The sequence below is a fragment of the Heloderma suspectum genome, chromosome 1 (assembly GCF_057233095.1).
Source record: "Heloderma suspectum isolate Gila_16-S chromosome 1, 16-S_ref, whole genome shotgun sequence".
In the NCBI taxonomy this organism is placed as follows: Eukaryota; Metazoa; Chordata; class Lepidosauria; order Squamata; family Helodermatidae; genus Heloderma; species Heloderma suspectum.
In genome coordinates, this window is record NC_139458.1 from 31,708,661 (window position 1) to 31,731,163 (window position 22,503).

General features: G+C 44.7%; 1 protein-coding gene across 3 annotated transcripts in view; it reads left to right on the forward strand.

Annotated features, from left to right (window-relative positions):
* The first annotated feature begins 15,545 nt into the window (after positions 1-15,545).
* The window catches only part of DICER1 (dicer 1, ribonuclease III), a 61,958-nt gene continuing 55,000 nt past the window's right edge, over positions 15,546-22,503 (forward strand). Inside the window, exon 1 of one of the 3 annotated variants that reach the window (XM_084839789.1) lies at positions 15,546-15,973. The gene's annotated coding sequence lies outside the window, so the exon portion shown is untranslated. The remainder of the gene's footprint in view (positions 15,974-22,503) is intronic. The other 2 variants (XM_084839800.1, XM_084839821.1) reach the window with 2 other exon arrangements.

Genomic DNA, 22,503 nt, shown 5'->3' on the forward strand with positions numbered 1-22,503 from the left:
TCCTTCAGACACTTGTCCAAGGCTTCTGCTGTCTCTCCTATTTTAAATGAAAATGAGAAACAGAGCTGAGTGTCATGAACATACTGATGTCTCCTCACCTCAAATCTCTCCCTGCAGTTTCATGTAGATGTTCAAGAGCATGGAAAATAAAATGGAACCTTTGTCTGAGGAGCACAAATTCCATGGGGACGAGCACAGCAGTCCCCCAGCACAACTTCAGACCAGTAAAAATGAAACTATCACAGAGCAATATCTCTACTCTGAACACAGCCAGGCAGCCCAGAAGGATACCACACTCATTGAAAGTAGCTGAGACGTCTGGGTTTATCTGTAGTCTGGAAGTAGATCTTTTCTGTGTTCCTCGGGACATTATGGAACATATTCTAGAATATGGCCTGGGAATTCATGTTTGCTTGTTCAGCCACCATCCCTCCTTAGTCCAGTCTAAATCAGAAATGCTACCCTTAGTAAATAGATGGTGTTGCTACAGTACCACAGACTGCTAAGAAGCACTGAGGTACATTCCTGATCTGGAGATGACAACAAAAGCTTGGGTAATGGCAACTCCAAGCATTCTGAATGGCAAAAGACAGACAGAGAGACACAGCCCGGGGTAGCCTTCCCCAACCTGTTGGCCTCCAGATGTTTTGCACTACAGCTCCCAACATCCCCAGCCAATGGCCAAAATGGAGTTCAAATAACTATGGGAAACCTTTATGCTGCAAAGGAGGCAAGAGGAGGAACAAACTGAATCATAGAAGTAGAAAAATATGCGAGGTTTTGCTAGAACAAAATTGTTGTTGTTGTTCAGTTGTTCAGTCGTGTCCGACTCTTCGTGACCCCATGGACCATAGCACGCCAGGCCTTCCTGTCCTGCGCTCTCTCCCGGAGCGTGCTCAAGTCCATATTCATTGCATCAGTGATGCTACCTAGCCATCTCATCCTCTGCCGTCCCCTTCTCCTTTTGCCTTCAGTCTTTCCCAGCATCAGGGTCTTTTCCAGAGAGTTTTCTCTTCGCATTAGGTGGCCAAAATATTGGAGCTTCAGCTTCAGTATCTGTCCTTCCAATGAGCAGTCAGGGTTGATTTCCTTTAGGATGGACTGATTTGACCTTGCAGTCCAGGGGACTCGTAAGAGTCTTCTCCAGCACCACAGTTCGAAAGCATCAATTCTTCGGCGCTCAGCCTTCCTTATAGTCCAGCTCTCATAGCCATACATTACTACTGGGAGAACAAAAATACAAAGCTCTAAACCCCAAAGGTAATTTCACTCAAGGAATAGCTAAACACACTCCTCAATGGTAAAGAAGAAGGTACTGGACAAGGATAGGAAAAAAATACTATACAAATACTATGTATTCTTTTATTTTTCTTATAACAACAACCCTGTGCTTAATACAAAAACTGATAATACATGATAATTCATCTCTTTCCAAATGAAGGCAGCGTATACTAACATTTGATCTAAAGCAGCAATGGGCATCTTTAGGGGGTCAGGGGGCCATTTACCCCCTCCCCCAACCCTTCTGTGGGCTTCATTCCACGAGGCGCCAGAAAAAAGACTCACTGGCTTGCAGCTGGTTTTCGGTGGCAAACTACTAAAATAGCCCAAAATGGCTAAATCTTGCTTGTTTTCAACAAACTGGCAATGCTTTTGTTGCTGTGCATTTCAGCGGCTGGGGGTGGGGCAGCACAGTTGCACCAGAGGGTGGTGAGTAGGGATGCTGGAGAAATCTGCAACGGATTCAAATGATTTGGATTTCTATGAATCTAACTTGTGGATTCCACAGCAGACCTTTCAAGTCACGTGGATTCCATGGACTTGTGGACTAGCTTTTTACCTTTTGGGGGTGATTTGCACAAATGCACACTTGCACTAATGCACATTGGTGCAAGTGGAATGAACTTCTCGTACATCCCTCCCAAAAAATCCGATTCTGTCAATGAGCAGATGACGGAATGAAAGACACCTGACAATCTGAGAAACACAGATGGAATGGATTTAACAAAATACGTACAGCCCTAGTGGTGAGGGCTGCATGCTGCCTATGGGCTCTGCGTTGCCCACATCTGATCTAAAGAAACCATGGGATTTTTTTTTAACTATATAACATTAACAGGTGTGTGTGCTTATATATAAAAGATAGAATAGAAAGCCTTCTTTGGGCACAGATCCTTAAAGCCCTTTGATTCATTAATTTTAAATTGGGCTTGTTCTGTTTTGCAAGCTTGGATTGTCAGTCATAGCGAATTCTGAGAGTAACGTGCTATAATGCAGTTACTAGGCACTTGTTGATTATAGTATATCTTGTTCTTTTATCTTGTTGTCTCTTTTCTTTTGCGGAAAGGTCAGTGCCTCCTGTTTTGGTAACGTTGGTTTTAACATGACAATCAGAATTTACGGCCCTGCAGATGCCCAGTATGCTTCCAGAATTTCTTCCCCAAAAGAACAATAAAATCAGTTCTAACATTGGACTATACAGAGAAGTCTCTAAAAGATTAAACTGTCACAGAACATTAAGCAAGTACAGGAGAAAATGTCTTATCCCTTGATAGAACGTTCTGTACCTTTTTTTGATAGAGTGGGCTGATAGAAGTGGGAAAGAAACACAAAAAGTAAGAGCATCTGATACTTACAAGGAAATCGAAGATGGGTCAACTTTCTGTGCAGACTTAGGAACATAGGAAAGCCACTTTATACAAGGAGTGCTTCCAGATGAGGTGTTTATTATGCAGTCGCCTTGCCTCATTCATGGAATTTAACAGTGGGTCCAGACAATGGAAACTAGCCAAAACAAGTCAAGATTCACAGCCCCATCATAGCCATGTTTATTCAGAAGTAAGGCTACAATCCACTTGACCTGTGCTGAGGGCAATTCTTTTTAAAATAAAAAGTTTCAACACATACACCAAAAAGCATGCAAAAATGGTAATGAGAAGCTCTGGTTCAAAATGTTGGGAGAAGGGGTGCGTGGTAACCATGGGGGGTCGAAAAAGGAAGGGGGCCAATGCCGCCTGCTTAGCTACACCGCCCACTTGGCTGTATTGTAGACGCTGTGCGGACAGAACACAGTGAGATGCACATAGCGAGATGCACACACCAAGGAAGCAGTAGACACCCCCACCCCAAAAAAGTCACTAGGACTTCCATGTTTAGCTGACAGTGGATGAGCAATGCCTGGCAGTGCTAGAAGTCCTCTGTCCGGAAGTCCTTTGTCTACATCAGACTATTTGTTCATCAAGCCCAGGGGTGGGCAATTTCCAGAGGACTGGGGCCTATCTTCACCTGCCCTGGACCCCAGCCATGGGCTGCAATCCATGGGGCACAGTGCAGTCCACAGCCCCACCCCAACCCCCAGGGCCAAAACTGCTGGTTTGCTGCTAAAATGTAGTGGTAAACGACTCCATGGCACTATAGAGCACTCCAGTGGTTAAATTTAGCTTATTTCCAAGCTAAATTTAACTCTTTTGGTGCTCTGTAGTGGCTACAGAGTGCCAAAGGGTCACACTTAGCTTGGAAACCAGCTAAATTTGGCTCTTTGGACACTATAACCACTACAGATGCCATGTGGTGTGTTAAAAAAAAAATGGCCCATGCTGGGGGGCGATGGGCAGCCTGAGGGCTGCACGTTGCCCTCCCCTGATCTGATGGGCAACCCGAGGGCTGCACGTTACCCTCCCCTGATCTGATGGGCAGCCCAAGGGCTGCACGTTGCCCTCCCCTGATCTGATGGGCAGCCCAAGGGCTGCACGTTACCCTCCCCTGATCTGATGGCAGCCTGAGGGCTGCACGTTGCCCTCCCCTGATCTAGACTTTATGGTTTATGCTGGCTGGCAGTGGATCTCCTGCAGAGGTCTTTCACATCACCTGCTTGATCACTTGTTCACAGTAAGCCAGAATTCAACAAAATTCTGGCTTACCATGATGTGCGAACTGGCCCTTTATGTTTAATACTTAGAGCTGTGGGGGAGTCTACATGGCAGTGGTTTCTGAGGTGTTTTGTGGTTATATCCGGATTTTCATGAAATCGCTTTAGTCCGTCAGCGGCACACGAAGCAAGAAAAGCAAAGTATACAATACCTAAAAATCCGCTTTCACAGGTCACACGGAACTTGAGACCGCCTTACTTCAGGGTTGGGCGCATGGAGTCCAGTACGTAGAGCTGAACGTCATCAATCATGTAGGTGCTGCTCAGCCACTGAGAGAGGCTTGTTTCCCACCTGTGTCCATGCTCCCCTGCTCACATAAATTTAAATGAAGCTTTGAATTAAGCCTCTGTAGTTTACCCCACAGCTCTCTCCTCTCACCCACAATTCGGATACTATAAAAGGTTAAAAGAGTGTTACCGCACTAACAGGCTACAGATTGTGAATGGGTAAAGCAGACTACTGCGCTATTGGGGATGGGAAAACAGAGCTACTGCGCTATTGTGAATGGTTAAAACAGGCTATACATCATGAATGGGTAAAGCAGGCTACTGTGCTATTGTGAATGGGAAAACATTAAAACAACAGTACTGAGCTGTTGTGAATGGTTAAAATAGGCTACACATTGTGAATGGCTAAAGCAGGCTACTGCACTATTGTGAATGGGAAAACACCACTACTGCAATATTGTTAATGGTTAAAACAGTAATACAGTGAATTAATGGGGAAAGGAAGCTTGTGTCCAAAAGCGTCTTACTGTGAATGGGAAACAGAAGGAATGGGGAGAAAAAAAGGGGCAGCCTCACCCCTTGACCATAACTGCCAAGTCACAGCCCGGTCAAAGAAACATCCCTAGGCACGCCCAAGATTTAATGCAGGGGGACGAGGCACACTGCAGCAGAACTGCCCGGGAGCCACATTTAAGGAAAACAACACACTAAAACAACTCTGCAAAAATGCGCTGTTTCCAGAGGGAAGTTGTGGGGTTGCTGCAAATTGGCAACAACATCATCCGTCATGAATGACCCCAATATGTGCTCGCTCCACGCTAAATTGGCCGTGTAGATTGGGCCGGAGTCTCTTTTAACAGAAAAATGTGGAATCAAAAGAAACTTTAGCAGTTAGCAGTAGCCTGATTAGAATACAGCTTGAATTTTTCATTCTGGGAGTTCTATGTCATTTATGCTCCAGCCTTGGATAAGACTAGTGAGGCCACCAAATTTTGTAATGGGTAAGCTCATTGGTTGAAACTCATTCATTTGTAATGCTCACCTTTGTAGTGACCTGGATCGATGTATTACAAATTCGCTATTAAGTTTGGAATTCATTATGAGCTTCGGAGCATGTGCAGTCTGTATCTAAATAATGCCACTTCTGTACATGCACTGAGTTGGCTGGTTTAACCCTTGAATGATCCGGTGCATCCACGGCTGCTTCCTTCATCTTTGTCACTGCCGCAGCTATGGCTCTGTGAGGAAGAAGAGGACTCTGCAGGTCCATTTTCTTCTCTCTTCCATATATCAGCAAACAGCGAGTATACATCACATCACGTAGGCAGGTGACTCATGATGTCAAGCCACAATATGCCATTCCAAACTACAGCTCCCAAGATGCACCTTGATACTGCACACACACACACACACACACACACAAAACCGTATACATGGAATCAGATCTCGTATTAAAGGAGAACTCTTGTCCGAGCTCACATGGATGAATTCATTACTTTGCAAGGAAATAACAAATTCACTCAGGGTAAGTTTGGCCACTGCTAGCTAAGACACTGGAATTTGAGGCCGCAAGACAGCTGAAGAAAGGGGGCTGATGGTCATCTCAGGAACTGAAGGAAGAGGATGCAAAATACACAGTATAATATAATAGTTGGAAGCAGCTGTTAAATCCCTTCTAACCCCCACAAACTGCTTTCCTTAGTTCTCATATCTTTCAAGCTGCCAATTGTAGAAAACACACCCACAAATCTAGGCATTCCTCCTACAGACCTGTCACCAGTTCTTACACCTCCGAAGTTCTGCTGAACTTAGAATTCTCAGATTATTTATTGACCCTTCCAACATTCTCTCTCTCTCTCTGGCATAAACTTCTGTGGGTCACAATAAATTCATTAGCTTTTAAGGAGCCATGGGACTGTGTTATTTTTACTGCAACATATTACGGTTATTCCTCTGAAGGATAGACTGACAGACATAGTTCCATTGGCTTTACATATGATACAGCCCAATCCTATGAATGTATACTCCCTGGGACTTACTTCCAGGTAACAGTGTACAGATCTGCATCCATAGGAAGGATCATATGGTTTAAAGAAGAGGTGGGGAAAGTGTGTCCATCCAGATGTTGGTAGACTTGAACTCCCATCAGCCTTCGCCAGTATAGGCAATGGTGGAAGATGATGGGAGTTGTAGTCCAAGAGCATCTCGAGGGCCACACGTTACCCATCACTGATTTAAAGAATGCAGCCTGCTTGCTTCTCTATATCTCCTGAACAATACCAGAGTCTATACCTTAATTTTGGCATCCTATAGTTCATATTTGGGGGGGGGCACAGGTGATATACCGCAACTGTTATGATCTCTTCTGAGGAACATAAACATGACCAACCACTGCAGTCTAATTACATTAGCAATATAGTTAATGACTACTATGCCACATGGTAGAGGTTTTTTATGACCAAAAGTTCTCAGAGGGGAATAACTTCATATACACAACCCACTACCATAATTTCCAGAGGGTTATTCATGCTAGTCTCATGCAGCAAATACAACAAAGAGTCTTGCGGCACTTAAAAAACTAACATTTAATATGGGATAAGCTTTCATGGACTATAGTCCGTTAGATGAAAGTTGGGGACAATGGTGGTTTCCACTAACATAAGTATCTTACTATCTCTGGCATTCACTTGTTTAAGAAAACACAGCCATGACTAGCACCTCTGATTATCATGGCTGATGTACCAACGGGGGTGCTGTTACTATTGTGTGTTAGGTTGAGGTTATAATTTCCTTGTTCAGCTGTTCTGGAAATGCATTTATCAGGGTGGGCAATTTGTGGCTGTCTAAGAGCTTCGGTTATTGGGCAGTATAGAATTGAAAGAAATAAAATAGATATTTTGGCCTACAACTCCCATCAGCTCTAGTCATCATAGCCAATGGTGAGGGATCATGGGAATTGTAGGCCAAAACATTTGGAGGGCCATAAATTGACAATTCCTGGCATATATATAATCCCTCTGGCTGGGGAGAAGCTGAACACCCTCCCCACCAAGACACCAACATCTTGCATTGCCCAAGCATGGTACACACTTTCAGGATTTTGCTGTACGCCCAGGAAGGTGGCAACAACAGCAGCAAGGCTGGGAAGAGGACTTTATATATCACTATTCCCCACAGTGCCTACAGCAGCTCCCCTGTTCAGAGAGCCAGGAGCCACTGTAACATTTGCCTGGTGAGGCCTACAAGACTCCTGTGTCCTATTGAAAGAAAAAAGCAGCAGATAAACTTTAGAGTTGAGGTGTGGTGTGTAAGCTGCTTTGAGAGCTTTTTGTTGAAAGGCTGTTATATAAATATTGTAAATAAAGAAATACTAAATGAAATAAGTGTAAAAACCAAAACAAAAAAGAGAGAAAAAAATACCATCCATCGTATTCTCATACCCTTGGTGGCACTTAAAACTTTTGTAGTAGTTCTTTTATTAAGATCTTGCCTCTGAGCACCATCCAGTGCTACATAGGCATACTTTCAGTGGTGTTGGCATGCTTTCAGTGATTTTGAAGTGGAGGGCGTCATCATGACAGACCCTATAAGCACACCCTGAAGGAGAGTCCAAACATTCAGGCAGCTGTGTTGATCAAGAATTACAGTTCTAGCAGGTTTCATCTCCACCAGGAGGAGGTATTTTGTAAAGCTAATGGATCTTAGGGTGCAATCCTACCTAGATAGGCAGCTGCCTATCTAGGCAACTCGGAGGTGACCGCCTATCCAAAGCAGGGCAGGAGAAGCATGGAGGGGATCATTCCCTCTGCGCTTCTCCTGCCCTGCTTTTTCGGCTAGCCAGCTGATTGCAGCTGTCTAGCTGCGGGAGCACAGAGCAGGGAGGGAGGCTCTACGCTCTCCCTGCCCAGGAATGCCCCTAGCCATGCCCCTTTCCGGTTGCTCTGTGCTCTTCTTGCGAGCGTGGAGGATGGGGCTCTTCCGTCCTGCCTCCGAGACAGCACGGAAGTGAGGGGAGGTCAGTTTTCCAGGAACCAACCTCGGAGTCGGTTCCTGGAAAACAGCATATCGTATGGCCATCTAGCCACTGTCTAGCGGCCATAGCATTGCTCCCTTAATTGCCCATTCAAGACCAAGACCTCCACAATGCATTGTATTACAACAGAACATATATTATAGCTGGGAAAATTCATTTCCCCCCAGCTACTCTGAGGAGTGCAGCTCAACTCAGATGGAACAGGGGCGTCGGGAGGCTGGGCGGGTGAGAGATGATGTTAGCGTCCCTGCTAATAAAAAAGTGCCAGCACTGCATCCCTGTGAGCCCTGGCTCCATTACACCACTGCATACTATTCCTCCTGCAACAGAACTTCCCTTTCACCACCGAGAGTGCGTGGGGGCTGCAAGGGGTGGGGAGGGGGAATCTATTCTGCAAATGGTGTCAATTTGCTGGCAGACAGACACTATTGGATTTCACCCTCAGTTATTGTGTTTAGTTTTCCTTCTACTGGATATCTTCTGGAGTTTGTTCTGGCCTGTTCTGTTATTTTAATTCTTTTTCTGGTTCACATTATGGAGCTTTATAAACAAACAATACTACAGGGATGGAAGCCACGTACCACTTTTAAACACACATGTATAGCCTACAATCTGACACAACTTCACTCTGACTTACTTAACAGCTGATTAGATATGCATGGAAATCAAGACATCGGCAAATCACTGAAACCTGTAAAGTCAAAAGAAAAGGGAACAGCATTGAACAGGAGCATTTCAGACAAAAAAAGGAGTGAGGAGCCAATGTCTTGCCTTGCCACTTTTAACAGTAGGTCTGGCTGTAGTCCTAAATTTATACTGATAGAGGCTTGCACAATAAAGACTCTACCTGGCAAGTAAATATATTTAGGATCAGGGTATTTATTCCCAAGGGGTGGAGGATGCAATGCACACTCTCCTGTATTTCTATGTGTTTGCTGAAATGTAAGCTGTGTTTAATGGGCATTATTCCAATGGGCAGAATCCAACGGGACAGTTACGCCTTGGCCTATTCCTTTACACCCTGCCAATTCTGTCCGCAAGTGGGACCCACCGCTTGTGGAAGGAAGATGTAGCACTTCCATATCAACCGGAAACGCACAAAAATGCTCATTTTTGGAATGGGGCAGGTTGGCGGAACTCACATAAGGGAGGGAACTCGCATAAGCTTATGCCCCAGTCGAGAAACAAGCGTTTCTGATCATTTCATGGCTTCCTCTGGGAAGCACTAAATCATCGCTTTGGAAGCAGTGGGTCTCACTCACGCAAGAGAATCGGCAGGGTGCAAGAGAATCGACGGAGGCGTAAGCACCTGTTGAATTCTCCCCTGTGTGAGCAGAATGTAAGATTGCAGCTGCATAGTGAAATTCTAACCCCCAAGTTAGCTGTCTGGAGGGGTTTAGGATCAGTTGGGCTCCACCTGCTCTAGGGTTTCCTTTCCACAGAGAGCTCTGCAGGTGGAAAACAATCACTGGCAGTTGTCCTGCTCGTAGTAGCACATGTAAGGCCCCAAAATGTGGCATTTCAGGGTGGGACACTGGCAATTTTGGATCTATTGGATCCCCTGAATCAGGCCTCTCAGCTATGCCAGCCTGGAGTTGGTGTAAGGGATTTTTTTTTAATCCACTTTTCTGCTTAAACAGCAGTGGGCAGCACATGGGTCATGAGCTGCAAGCAGCCCCCGCTGCACCGCCAAATTTGGCGTCAGGAAAATACATCAACAACGCTAAATTTGACACTTTTAGTGCTCTGTAGCTGCGATGAAGCACTAAAATGGTCAAATTTGGCTTGATAACAAGGTAAATTTAATCCTTTTAGCACTACTGAAAATTTCAAATTGCCATCAAAATGCCATCAAATTTCAGCAGCAAACTGCTGGATTTTTTCCCAAGGTTTTTCTGCAGCATCCCATGGAACGAGCCTCTGTCCCCAAGAGGAGAGCGAAAATGGCCCCTAGACCTCCCAAGCTTGCCACCCCTGGCTTAAAGGATTAGAGCTTTAAAAACAGACATTTATTTGATTTTAATAAACTCGGAACAATGATAAGTAAGGTCCCATGGCAAGCGACGCTAATGAGAAAAGGAGTCCAAGATGGGTGGGAGCTTTTAAAAAAGGAAATTCTCAAGGCACAATCACAAACAATTCCAACAAGAAGAAAAGGTGGAAGACAACAGAAGAAGCCAGTGTGGCTTCACAAAAAGCATAGAGATGACGTGAAAACAAAAAAGGACACATATAGGAAGTGGAAAGAAGGCCAAGCAACAAAGGAAGAGTACAGGCAGGTAGCACAGAATTGCAGGGATGGCGTCAGGAAGGCTAAAGCTGAGAACGAGCTGAGGTTAGCGAGGGATGCTAAAAGCAACAAAAAGGCTTTCTTCAGCTACGTGCATAGTAAAAGACAGAGGAAAGAAATGGTTGTTCAGCTGTTAAATAAGGATGGCAAAATGATAACAGATGACAAAGAAAAGGCAGAGGTGCTCAATTCCTACTTTGGCTCAGTCTTCTCCTGAAAGAGGATCTATGACCCCCCTGGCAAAGGTGATGTACAGGCTGAAGGGGCAGGATTGCAGCTTGAGATCGATAGGCATATGGTCAAAGAACACCTAATTACTTTGAATGAGTTCAAATCTCCAGGGCCAGATGAACTGCATCCTAGAGTAATAAAGGAACTGGCAAGAAGAACTCTCAGAACCACTGTCTATTCTCTTTGAGCAATCATGGAGGACGGGTGAAGTGCCAGATGACTAGAGGAGGGCTAACGTGGTCCCTATCTTCAAAAAGAGCAAAAAGGAGGAACCTGGGAACTACAGACCAGTCAGTCTGACATCAATCCCTGGGAAAGTTCTGGAGCAGATTATAAAGCGATCAGTCTGTAAGCACCTTGAAAACAATGCCGTGATTACTCGAAGCCAACATGGATTTGTCAAGAACAAATCCTGCCAGATGAATCTGATCTCATTTTTTGATCAAGTAACCTCCCTTGTGGACCGTGGGAATGCTGTAGACATAATATACCTCGACTTCAGCAAAGCTTTCAACAAAGTGCCCCATGATATCCTGATGAGCAAACTAGCTCAAAGTGGGCTAGATGAAACAACGATCCGGTGGATCCACAGTTGGCTACAGAATCGGACTCAAAGAGTGCTTATCAATGGGATCTTCTCAAACTGGGGAGAGGTAACAAGTGGGGTACCGCAGGGCTCAGTCCTGGGCCCGGTGCTCTTCAACATTTTTATTAATGACTTGGAGGAGGAGGTGCAGGGAATGCTAATCAAATTTGCACATGACACCAAATTGGGCAGGAGAGCTAATACTTTAGAAGACAGAAACAAAATTCCAAGTGATCTTGATAGACTAGAGCACTGGGCAGAAAATAACAGAATGAAATTTAATAGGGATAAATGCCAAGTTCTGCACCTAGGAAAAAGAAACCAAATGCACAGTTACAAGATGGGGGATACTTGGCTCAACAACACTACAAGCAAGAAGGATCTTGGAATTGTTGTCGATCACAAGCTGAATATGAGTCAACAATGGGATGTGGCTGCAAAAAAGGCAAATGCTCTTTTGGGCTGCATTAATAGAAGCATAGCTTCCAAATCCCGGGAAGTACTAGTTCCCCTCTACTCAGCACTGTTTAGGCCTCATCTGGAGTACTATGTCCAATTCTGGGCACCATATTTTAAGAAGGATGCAGACAAGCTGGAGAGGGTTCAGAGGAGGGCAACAAAGATGATCAGGGGACTGGAAACAAAGCCCTATGAAGAGAGACTGAAAGAACTGGGCATGTTTAGCCTTGAGAAGAGAAGACTGAGGGGAGATATGATAGCGCTCTTCAAGTATTTGAAAGGTCATAACAGAGAGGAAGGCCAGGATCTCTTCTCGATTATCCCAGAGTGCAGGACATGGAATAATGGGCTCAAGTTACAGGAAGCCAGATTCCAGCTGAACATCAGGAGAAACTTCCTGACTGTTAGAGCAATACAACAGTGGAACCAATTCCCTAGGGAGGTGGTGGGCTCTGCCACACTGAAGGCGTTCAAGACGAGGCTGGACAGCCATCTGTCAGGGATGCTCTGACTTGGATTCTTGCATTGAGCAGGGGGTTGGACTCGATGGCCTTGTAGGCCCCTTCCAACCCTACTATTCTATGATTCTATGAACCCTGCAAGGGTCGAAAGAAAAAAAAAAAAAGGTTGCTTCCCCTCCCCCTTCTTCCTCACCTGGTGCAAGCTTCCAGAGCTGTGGCAGATCCACCTCCAACCCCACTTAAGATAGCTCTGTCTGTCCTTTTATTTACTGCATCTCTAGATTTTGTACTATATTAACATTCTATTTATCCCTTTTTAATTATATTAATCTCTGTTATATTCTTGACTTCGGTGAGGCATAAGAACATAAGAAGAGCCATGCTGGATCCATCTAGTCCAGCATTCTGTTCACACAGTGGCCAACTGCCCACAGGAAACCTACATGCAGGACATGAGTGCAACAGTACCCTGAATCCATGTTCCCCAGCAACTGGTGTACATAGGCCTACAGCGTCTGATACTAGAGGTAGCACATAGCCATCAGGACTAGAAGCCATTGATAGCTTTCTCCTCCAGGAATTTGTCTAACCCCCTTTTAAAGCCATCCGAATTGGTGTCTATCATCTACGTCTTGCGGTAGCAAATTCCATAGTTTAACTATGCGCTGTATGAGGAAGTACTTCCTTTTAAAGTATTCATTGGTCAAATGACTCTTCCACTTTACTCTGAGAATGTAAAACCCTCTTGGGTTGTGGCACAACTGACAGAAAAGAAGCCTCCACATGGCATCCAAGGAAGGCTGTTCAGGTAAAGTACATTTCCCTAACTTGTGAGTAAAGGAAACAGCAAGAGGAGAAGGCTCTTACGTGTCCCAAAACAGAAGATATTCTCAGGTGCCTGAAAAAATGTTTTATTATGCCCAGTGGGTTTCAGAAAAGACTTTCCTTCCTCGGGGAATGCTTATCTTTCTCCCAATATGTAACAGAAAACCTTTCCAATGCTGCTTCTTTTTGTTAAAATGCTCCTTTCTGAAACGCTTTGGGCATAATAGGAGGTTTTTTCAGCTATCTGAGAATATCTTCTCTTCCGATGGAGGCTGGTGATTCCAATGTCGGTGGAGCGGTGAATCCACTCAGGGTTTCAGTCTAAAGGAACTATCCAGGGTGCGGCTCCTTTAGAGTTCTGACTGAAACCTGGAGCGGATTCACAACCCCACTGATCACAGCCACCAGCCTCCAGTGTTCTCTTTCGTTTGGGGGCCTAACTTTCAGTACCATCAGATCAGGACTCTGAGGCAGAGGTCTAGGGCCCCATGCCGCAAAATGAGTCGGAGGGCCCCCAAATGTGGCAAGGTTGGATTACCACATTCTGAGGTCAATGCACATTACCATCTAAAGGGGGAAGTCCACCCTGCTATTCCCTTTCGCTAGCTCCCCCACCCCTCTGCAATGGACCAATATTGTCTCCTTAGCTTATTCAGGGTTGCAGAATAAACCTCAAATACCACAGAAACCTGTGAAAAAAACCTTTGGTGAGGGCTGGGTAGCAGTGGTGGCTTTCACATAATGGGCTCCATAAGGAGGTCTCAAAATGCCATGAGCATTTTTTCCCCCTTTAGATAAGTCTTGCCCAATTTGGTGTCTTCCAGATGTGTTGGGCTGCAACTCCCATGTCCAACACATCTAGAGGGCACCAAATTGGGGAAGTCTGTTTTAGGGTGTAATCATGCCTGTTTAGACAGAAAAAAGTCCCACAACTCCCAGCATTCCCTAGCCAATAAGGATAAAGGATAGATCAGTTTAAACAAGACTCAACTTAAGCTAGTTACTTTAGGGAGAAATCCCATCGGGCTAGGCAGCTGCCTCCAAACTCGGGAGGTGACCGCCTATCCAACACAGGGTGGGCAGAGCACAGAGGGGATCTTCTCCTCCGCGCTCCGCGCACCTTGCATTTGATGCTAGATGGCCGATTTTGGCCATCTAGCCGCAGGACTTTGGAGTGTGAGGGGGGGCATACGACACATAGGAAGCATTGTAACGGTGCTTCTACCATTCCCTCCCCTCCCTGCCCCCAAGAACGCCCCCTTTTCAGCCACTCCGCACTGCTCTTGTGAGCAAAGAGCCCAGGGACAATCTGCACTGCCTATGAGGGGGTGGGGAGGTGGTTTTCCAGGAACCGACCAGAAACCAAGGTCGGTTCCCGAAAACTGAACAATCCTATGGCTGTCTAGCTGTTGCCTAGCAGCCATAGGATTGCGCCCTTGGTATACATCTAATTTTGCACTCATTTTAATGGGAAATGGCTACACCTAGTTTAGCCTCCTGATATAACAAATGCTTCATCATTTTCAGTATCATATGGGAAAAAAAGTTTATTTTCAATTTTGATTGGAATAATTTTCAACTTAAGTGGAGCCTCAGGGCTGTATTTTAGGGTTTTTAATTGTTGTGAACTGCCCACTGAGCCCGGCTGTTGGGCACTACATAAATGTAATGTTAAATACAATTTTTCAAAAAGGGAGTTAGGAAATCTTTCTGCTTACTGATCAAAACGTGCATATGTCTGACATTTAATTACATTTTGTATAGTTTGGGGGGCAATCCTATGCATGTTTAGACAGAAAAAATTCCCAACATTCCCCAGCCAGCATAGCTGGAAATTGTAGAGCTTTTTTTCCTGTGTAAACATGCATAGGATTGCACCCTTAGGGCACAATCCTATGCACGTTTAGACAGAAAAAAAGTCCTACAACTCCCGGCATTCCCCAGCCAGCATAGCTGGGAGTTGTAGAGCTTTTTTCTGTGTAAACGTGCATAGGATTGTACCCTTAGGGCACAATCCTATGCACGTTTAGGCAGAAAAAAAAAGTCCTACAACTCCTGGCATTCCCCAGCCAGCATAGCTGGGAATTGTAGGGCTTTTTTCTGTGTAAATGTGCATAGGATTGTACCCTTAGGGCACATTCCTATGCACGTTTATACATTAATAAGCCCTACAACTCCTGGCATTCCCCAGCCAGCATAGCTGGCAGTTGTAGGACTTTTTTTTCTGTCTAAACGTGTACAGGATTGCACCCCTAGGGCACAATCCTACGCATGTTTAGACAGAAAAAAAAAGTCCTACAACTCTGGGTCAACGTGCGTGGGACTGTGCCCTTAGGCGCCTAAGTAGCTCTGAAAACCCGGGAAACAGCGACACGCGCACGTGAACCTCTTCCTAGCACCCCTCCCTCCAGCAGCTTTCCTACCCCTATGTCGTCTCCCGCCACCCGATTGGCCCATCTCTCCACCTTTAACCTCTCACCCGGCTCTCCCCTCCAATCGCGCCCGCTCTTTCATCTTCAGGGGAAACGGAGACGAGGGCGAGCAGGCGGGCGGAGGAAGGAACGAACGAACGTGGTGGAGAGGAGACGATACGATACGATACGATACGTTAGGCGAGTGCGTCGCGCGCCTGTGTCCCTACAGCCGGGAGGCGGCGGTGGCGGCGTCGGCTCCGAATTCTCGGAGCGCTTCTGCGCCAACAGCGTTGAGTCGGGCCCTCTCGGCGAGAGCGAGGGTGGAGCTCCTTTCGCGTAGGCGGGGGCGGGGAGGAGGCTTGTCCGAGCCGGCCCCAGGTGAATGGAGGAACCTGACAGTTGAGAGCGGCGGCGGCGGCGAAATGGCGGCGGCAGCGGCGGCAGCATCAACAGCAATGGCGGCGCAATGAGGCGACGCCTGTAGCCGGGGCAGCTCCGGGCTGGGCCCCACCTGGCAGGTAGGAGGCGCCGTCGGCCCTTGGCTGGCTTTGCTCCGCGAGCCCGCGTCTCTCGCTGTGCGGAGCCCGAGCTCCCCGGGCCCTCCTCGGCAGCCTGGCCGGGAGGCCCACACCTGCCGGAGCTGCTGGGCTTCCCGTTCCTTTCCCTCAGCGGAGCCGGACGCCGCCACCGCCTCGGTCAGGGGGGCGCCGAGTCGGGGGGATGTGGTGAGGAGGGGGAAGCCTTTGTCTTCCCACTCAGCGCCGCTTCTCTCTCTCTTCCTCAGGCTTCGCGGTCGGGGCCTCTCCCCAAGTTACCCGCCTCCTCCTGGGGCGAGCCGGTTGGAGAGAGTCGCCTTCGTTTTGGTGCCCCCCCCCCCCGGCACACAGACATATCCACCGTGACTCCCTTCCACGCCCCTTACCCCAGTGATATCCCCCCATCTTCAATTAAAAAATAATAATAATTCAATTTACAGAAACTACATATACTCCAGGGGTTGGGAAAAATTAAAAATTCAACAACTGGGCATTTTTTGTCATGGAATTAACCAATAAATAACGCATAACACAAGCATTTTCAGTAAGAAGAGCACACCGTATCCATCAGTCAGCATCATCCAACATCCACAGCAACAACAGGCATATCTGGTATAACAGTTTTATGCCAGGTTCAAATAAAGCCAGGCAGTTGTTTGCACTCTTAAGGCTCCCTGGACTTGGTAAGATGCATTCCTGAGTTGTTTTAATGGCGTATGGATCGGGATGGCCGCATGACATGTTATCATCGTGGGAGATGGGGAAGATGAGGAATATTCAGCAGTGGTGTTCTTATAGAATCATAGAATAGTAGGGTTGGAAGGGGCCTACAAGGCCATCGAGTCCAACCCCCTGCTCAATGCAGGAATCTTAGTAGTAACCCTCTTGGAGCTGCCATGCTTTATACAAAGAGAGCAGTGAGACATGCTTTTCTCATCCCCTCCCCCAAGTGTGTGGGCCAGAACATGGGGAGAAAAGGTTGGTGTCTGATTTTTCCTTTGGGGTCTGGTTTTTCCTTCTTCCCTTTCCTATTTCTTGTTCCATCCATTGTTCTTTGGGGTTACCAGACCATAATTTCCAACAAATAGGACCTCAGCTATAACGTGGGCTTAAAGAGGTCTGTTTTAAAAGCAACACGCATCGATCTCTGTGAGGCTGGCATAAATAAGCGACTTCTGGCAACCTAGACTTGTTCTACTCATGCCACCCCATGTGGATTTCTTCTTTCTGTCCTGGGTATTGTTAGGATTACAGGAGTGTTGCATGCCCCTCACCCTTCTCTTAAACTAACCCCCTTCTCTTGGAAGAGATGCATCACCTCCTCCTTTCATATCTCTCTACTTGCCATTGAGCAAAATATCTGGTGAACTGTACCTGCTGCTGCTTCTGATGTCATTGTTGCCCTCCTGTCTGCCTGAGAAAATTGAAAATGTGACCCAACAAATTGAAAATGTATGATACTATTAGCCCTAAACATTTTCTATTCTGAATTTTTAAAAATGTGCACAAAGGATTCATCTCTTGAAATGCCATACTGGCTTTATGATGAATTAAAATCCCAAATTGATATTGCTTTAACAAGTCTAAGCCTTAGTAGGAAGTCCTGGGAGTGGGATTTGAAATTCAAGGTGGTGGGGGGGATGTTTTTATTGTATAATTTAAGCTTCAGGTAATGTAAAATAGTATAAACTGGATTTGGTCTTTTTGTAGATAATATCTTTTATATGTTCTTCTGTGGTGGTCCAGTCTTTTGAAACACCGTTCTGTTATTACAGACAAGGCATGATATTTTTAAAGCAGAATTCCCTTGCCAGTTGGAGGTAGAGCAGGGATGGGCAGACTTTAGGCTTGTGAGATGAGTACCAGAACGGAATGGAGCTCTCAGTCCTTCCATACACACACACAAACCACTCCTAGTTAACCCAAGCTTTCTTCATTTCAGCAGTATAACTTAGCGGTAAGGAGTCATTTTGTCGCTGTTCCTGTTGCTAAATAATTGGGAGTAAGAAATCCTTGCTGATCCACTGCAAACCACTCATAGATCTACATGTTTGATATTCTGCTTTGGAATGGTGATGCTACAACAGGGTTGTGCAGAGACTTTGCGTTTGTGGGAACAATTTTTTTCACAAGAACCCTGAAGTGCAAAAATAAGCTACCTGCAAACTAGTGGCTTAGGAAGGCAGATATAGATTAAAGAACAAAGTGCCACTGAGCATATGTTCAGCCCAGAAATCCATGTTTAGTACTAAAACTGGAACTTGCAAACAAATCTACTCTGGTTTTTCTCCAAGCTTTCTTGATTTCAGCAGCTGATTTTAGGAGGAGGATAACACCTTCGATTGTCACTGGGAATCGGAAGCCCTTGCTGCTGTACTGCAAATCTCCAAGAGATCTACCTTCTCCCCACCCCTGTCCTTCAGTATACCCAGCAACATTTAATGAGATTTTGTGTGTTTCCAGATCTCTTTCCCCTCCCCTGCCACCCACCAACACTACACAAGCGCTGGCCTGGCTCAACATTAATTCCACAATATATATTCTGTGCAGTAGATTCCTGTTCATTTTGAAGAAAGTAATGCTGCTCCACCCTTACTAGAAGTACCTACTACTGTTCCTGGACAAAAAAGTCAACCTCCTGTTAATTAGAGTTCCTGCCTGCTGTTGTTGCAGGACCTTAGCTTTCTTGCCTCTTCCCCCATAAGAGCCCCAGCACCATTGTTGCTACAGCCCTGTATTTTCTTTTCTCCTATGGTGAAAAAAGTATTGTGGGATGGAGACCATTTTGAAAGAGAAAACTGGCAGGTAAAAGGTTAAGCTATCCCCTTCCTCCCATCCTAATTCTAATCTCCAGTAGCTACTTTCCATTTTAAAGGGATGTTGGGAGAAGTTACAGGAAACTCTGTGTAATGTGTAGTTTATCCCTCAGAGTACAATTCTAAATCTTATCTTGGAGGGCTGGTTGTATTAATTTGTAGAGGTTATGTAACCTTTTAATTTCTTTATGAGCAAATTGTGTTCATGTAGTACTCTGTAACTAGAATTGACAACCCCACGACAAAGACACTGTATCTGAAGTTTAAACTGCAGAGAAGTAGATGTAAGGAATTCCAATAGGAATTGGTGGAGGCAAGCAGGCACTGTTAGGACTAATCATCTGAAATATTTTCCCTGTGTGATTGTATCCTCCCCAGATTGAAACAAGCCTTTTAGCATATAGTTAAAATGTTATATTAAATGCGAAAAGAATATTCAGCAGAAAATCTCCAAAAGCCATATCACCATGATATCTTTATTAGGCAAACTCAAAAGGTCATAAAATACTGTGCAGGCTTTTGAGTTCTGCATAATTCGTCATCAGGCAAGATGGTAAACAAAGCAAAAGGGGAAGGCAGAGGGAGAAAGTGGGTGATGTTCAAGCCATGGAGCCTGCATTTGCTTACAGTCTTTAGATGGAAAGTAGGAGGAGGCTGCGGACAATCAAATTAGTCTCCACCAGGTACAGAGATAGTTTCAGGTTGAACCTGGGATTCTTCCAAGGGTTGCTTGGAGGAAGAAACAAAGAATGGTTGATTCCCCATTTTTGAAAATATGAAATCCAGCTGCTACTGAAAAAATGTCTCCATGCTTAGGCGAAACACACAGGTTCTTTCAGGAAGAACAGGATTTTGCCGTCTTCTTTGCCTGCCCCCCAAATCTCTTCTAGCAGATCCCCACACCCTGTGGAGCAGATTTGGGGGAGCAGGGGGGGCTGCAAAGGGGAAGGGGAATAGATTCCATCAGAAGTGTCCACCATTGGTGGAACACCATTGGATACAACCCAAATTCTAAAAGCATGAAAAATTAGGTATATTACACCACTTTGATATTAGAGTGCCAAATGAATAATTGCTGGTCTGACATAACTAGGAACAGACTTTAAAAAAAAGAGGGTGGCCCTGCAATCATCTATTTAGTTTTAAAATTTATATCTTCTGGGTGTTACTCAAAGTGACTGAAAATAATGATGAAGCTACTGGAAATTGAATTGCAACACAAGACCTACCCAAGATAGATCTAAACAAATTACTTGCCAATAAAAACGGTTAGCAATGTGATATTTATATCCCGCTTCACTGGGGAGGCAAGTTCTCATTCTTGACCCCTTCCAGCAAAGGCATAGTACTCCTCCCTGGTAGGTACAGATTTCCCCTGCTTCAAGCTTGGAGTAATTTCCTGTGTCTTTCCTGAGAACAGAGAGACTAATGCTTCTAAGAGATGGATAGAAGCCTTTTGTCCAAAGGGAATAGCAGGCACAACATTTGTTTGTTCATGTGATCTCCCTGTCCAGCTGGAGAAGCATATTCAGATACCACTTCCTGTGTGCCCCCATGGGATTGAGGTGCATGTTTTTTGAAAACTTGCCTGGCATCTGGAACATTTATAAAATTAGGAAGCCTGACCATCTTGCTATTCCTTAGGTTTTGTGCAGGTATTCCTTTCTTGCTGGTGTTTCGTCACTTATGCAAACTTTATTTTTGTCCAGGATAGGGGATTCCACAACTCTTTGGGCAATATACTAAGCATCTTTAGAATAAGGAAGTGTCCTGATATCTAATCTGGCATACTACTTCAACTTGAACTCAGTACTACCTGCCCTCTGTTTAGAGGATGAATAGGTCTTCACCTTTTTAACAATATCTTTAAAATACTGTTATATCACTGGTTCAGTGCTCTTTAGTTATGCGCCTTCAATCTTTTCACATATTATTTTCAAAAAGCTTATCACCTTGATATCCTCTGTGTAACTTTTAGTTTGTTGGTATACTTCAACTCTTTCCTCTAGGCTTAAGCTGAGGTTGAACTGGGGAAATGTGACTGTCGCCCTCCACCCTTAACTAGAGCACCCACTATTGTCAGTGGGGCAATATCAGCTGGCCACCCCCTTCTCTATAAAGACTGGCTCCTACTGTCACTATTGTAGTGCAACTCTAGGGAGGGCAGTCATGTGCTAAACACTGATTCATGCATGTAATTATCAATCCAGCTAAGGATATGCATATGTCAGCCTGCTTTTTTGCGGCCCCTAGCTGGATCAGGGCGTATATTTTTGAAAATTAACTGGATTTTAGGACCTTTGTAAAATTAGTAAACCAGATTATCTAGCAGGTTTTTAGGTTTAGTGCAACTATTCCTTTTTAGCTATCTTGTGAAGTATAAAACACACACAGTAGAATTAAATGAGTATGACTTCTAAGTCAAGAAATACCACAGAATAATTAAAATAAAACAACGCCTCACGATGGTATATTATACTGGATATTCATTCTTTTTGTTGATTCTGCTAGTGAACAAGTGTTTAGGCCATGGTAATCTTGTTATTTCTGAATTGACATATTTTGAGGGACAGATAAAAATTCTACCATGTCCATAAATAGAAACAAGATGTATCCTGCACACAATGGGCAGAACAATAAAGGAAGGTAATGCCTTTTATAATACATCACAGGCACAATAGTGAACTGAAAGAAAAGTTCATGAACTATGGAATCATGATCTACAATCTAGATGTAAAGGGTTTCAGGGAGGGGATCTGTCAGTCAATGTTTCCATATAAGGAGCATTCTTCAAACATTTCAATCAATGACAAAAATGTCAGAAACAATGCCATCCAAGTGGATGGATGGTGGCAATACAAAATTGATATTCTACATCCTGCAGTCTGTTTCTGATAGCTTAGTTGTAAGTAAGTCTAGCTAAACAGAATCTGCAAGAATGCTGTTTAATCATTTATATAACCTTTGCTGAGCAAGAGTCGTTTAATACATCCCTTTTTTGCACTTGCTTAATGAAGTGTAAATGTGAAAGGCTAGCCTGATCTATGGAATGACCCTTAATCCAGTAATTGGATGTGCTACAACAAACTTTCAATATTACAAAGAAATTGCCTAGTTCAGCCTGTAAGAGCACAGCTGGGGGGTGCTAGAGAGATATACAAAGTGATCAGTCTGGCTCTAGTTGGAACCTACCAATCCACATTTTCTTTAAATGCTTCAGTTGTCACAAGGCTTCGCTAGAATCTCAAAATTCAATAGCAGAAGGACATCTCCACCATATATGCCAAAAGTTGCCTTTCCATATACACTCTCTTCTGTGTGATGTGTGTAATTCCTTGAAAATTTACAAAGCTTCCATACAGTATAAATGTGCAGAAAAGAACTTCAAAGTTCATTTCCTTCAAATTAGCACAAGAAAATTAATCAGGTCCTGAAGTCCATGGCAGCAATTCAGATATTTCTTGTGTATACAGAAACTGGCTTCCACATGTAGAGCAACCTGTTTCTTTGTGCAAGAAGTTTCCATGTGAAGAGTTAGTGCATTCAGAGAATCTATTTAGGACTATGTAATTTATTGGTGAGCTACCTTAAAAGCAGTGTAAGGTTCCAGTAATAATATTCATAGGTTCTGATCGCCTTTAGCTGTTTAAATTTTGTTAAATGAAAAGTAATCAGATTTTGCACATCAATAATGGT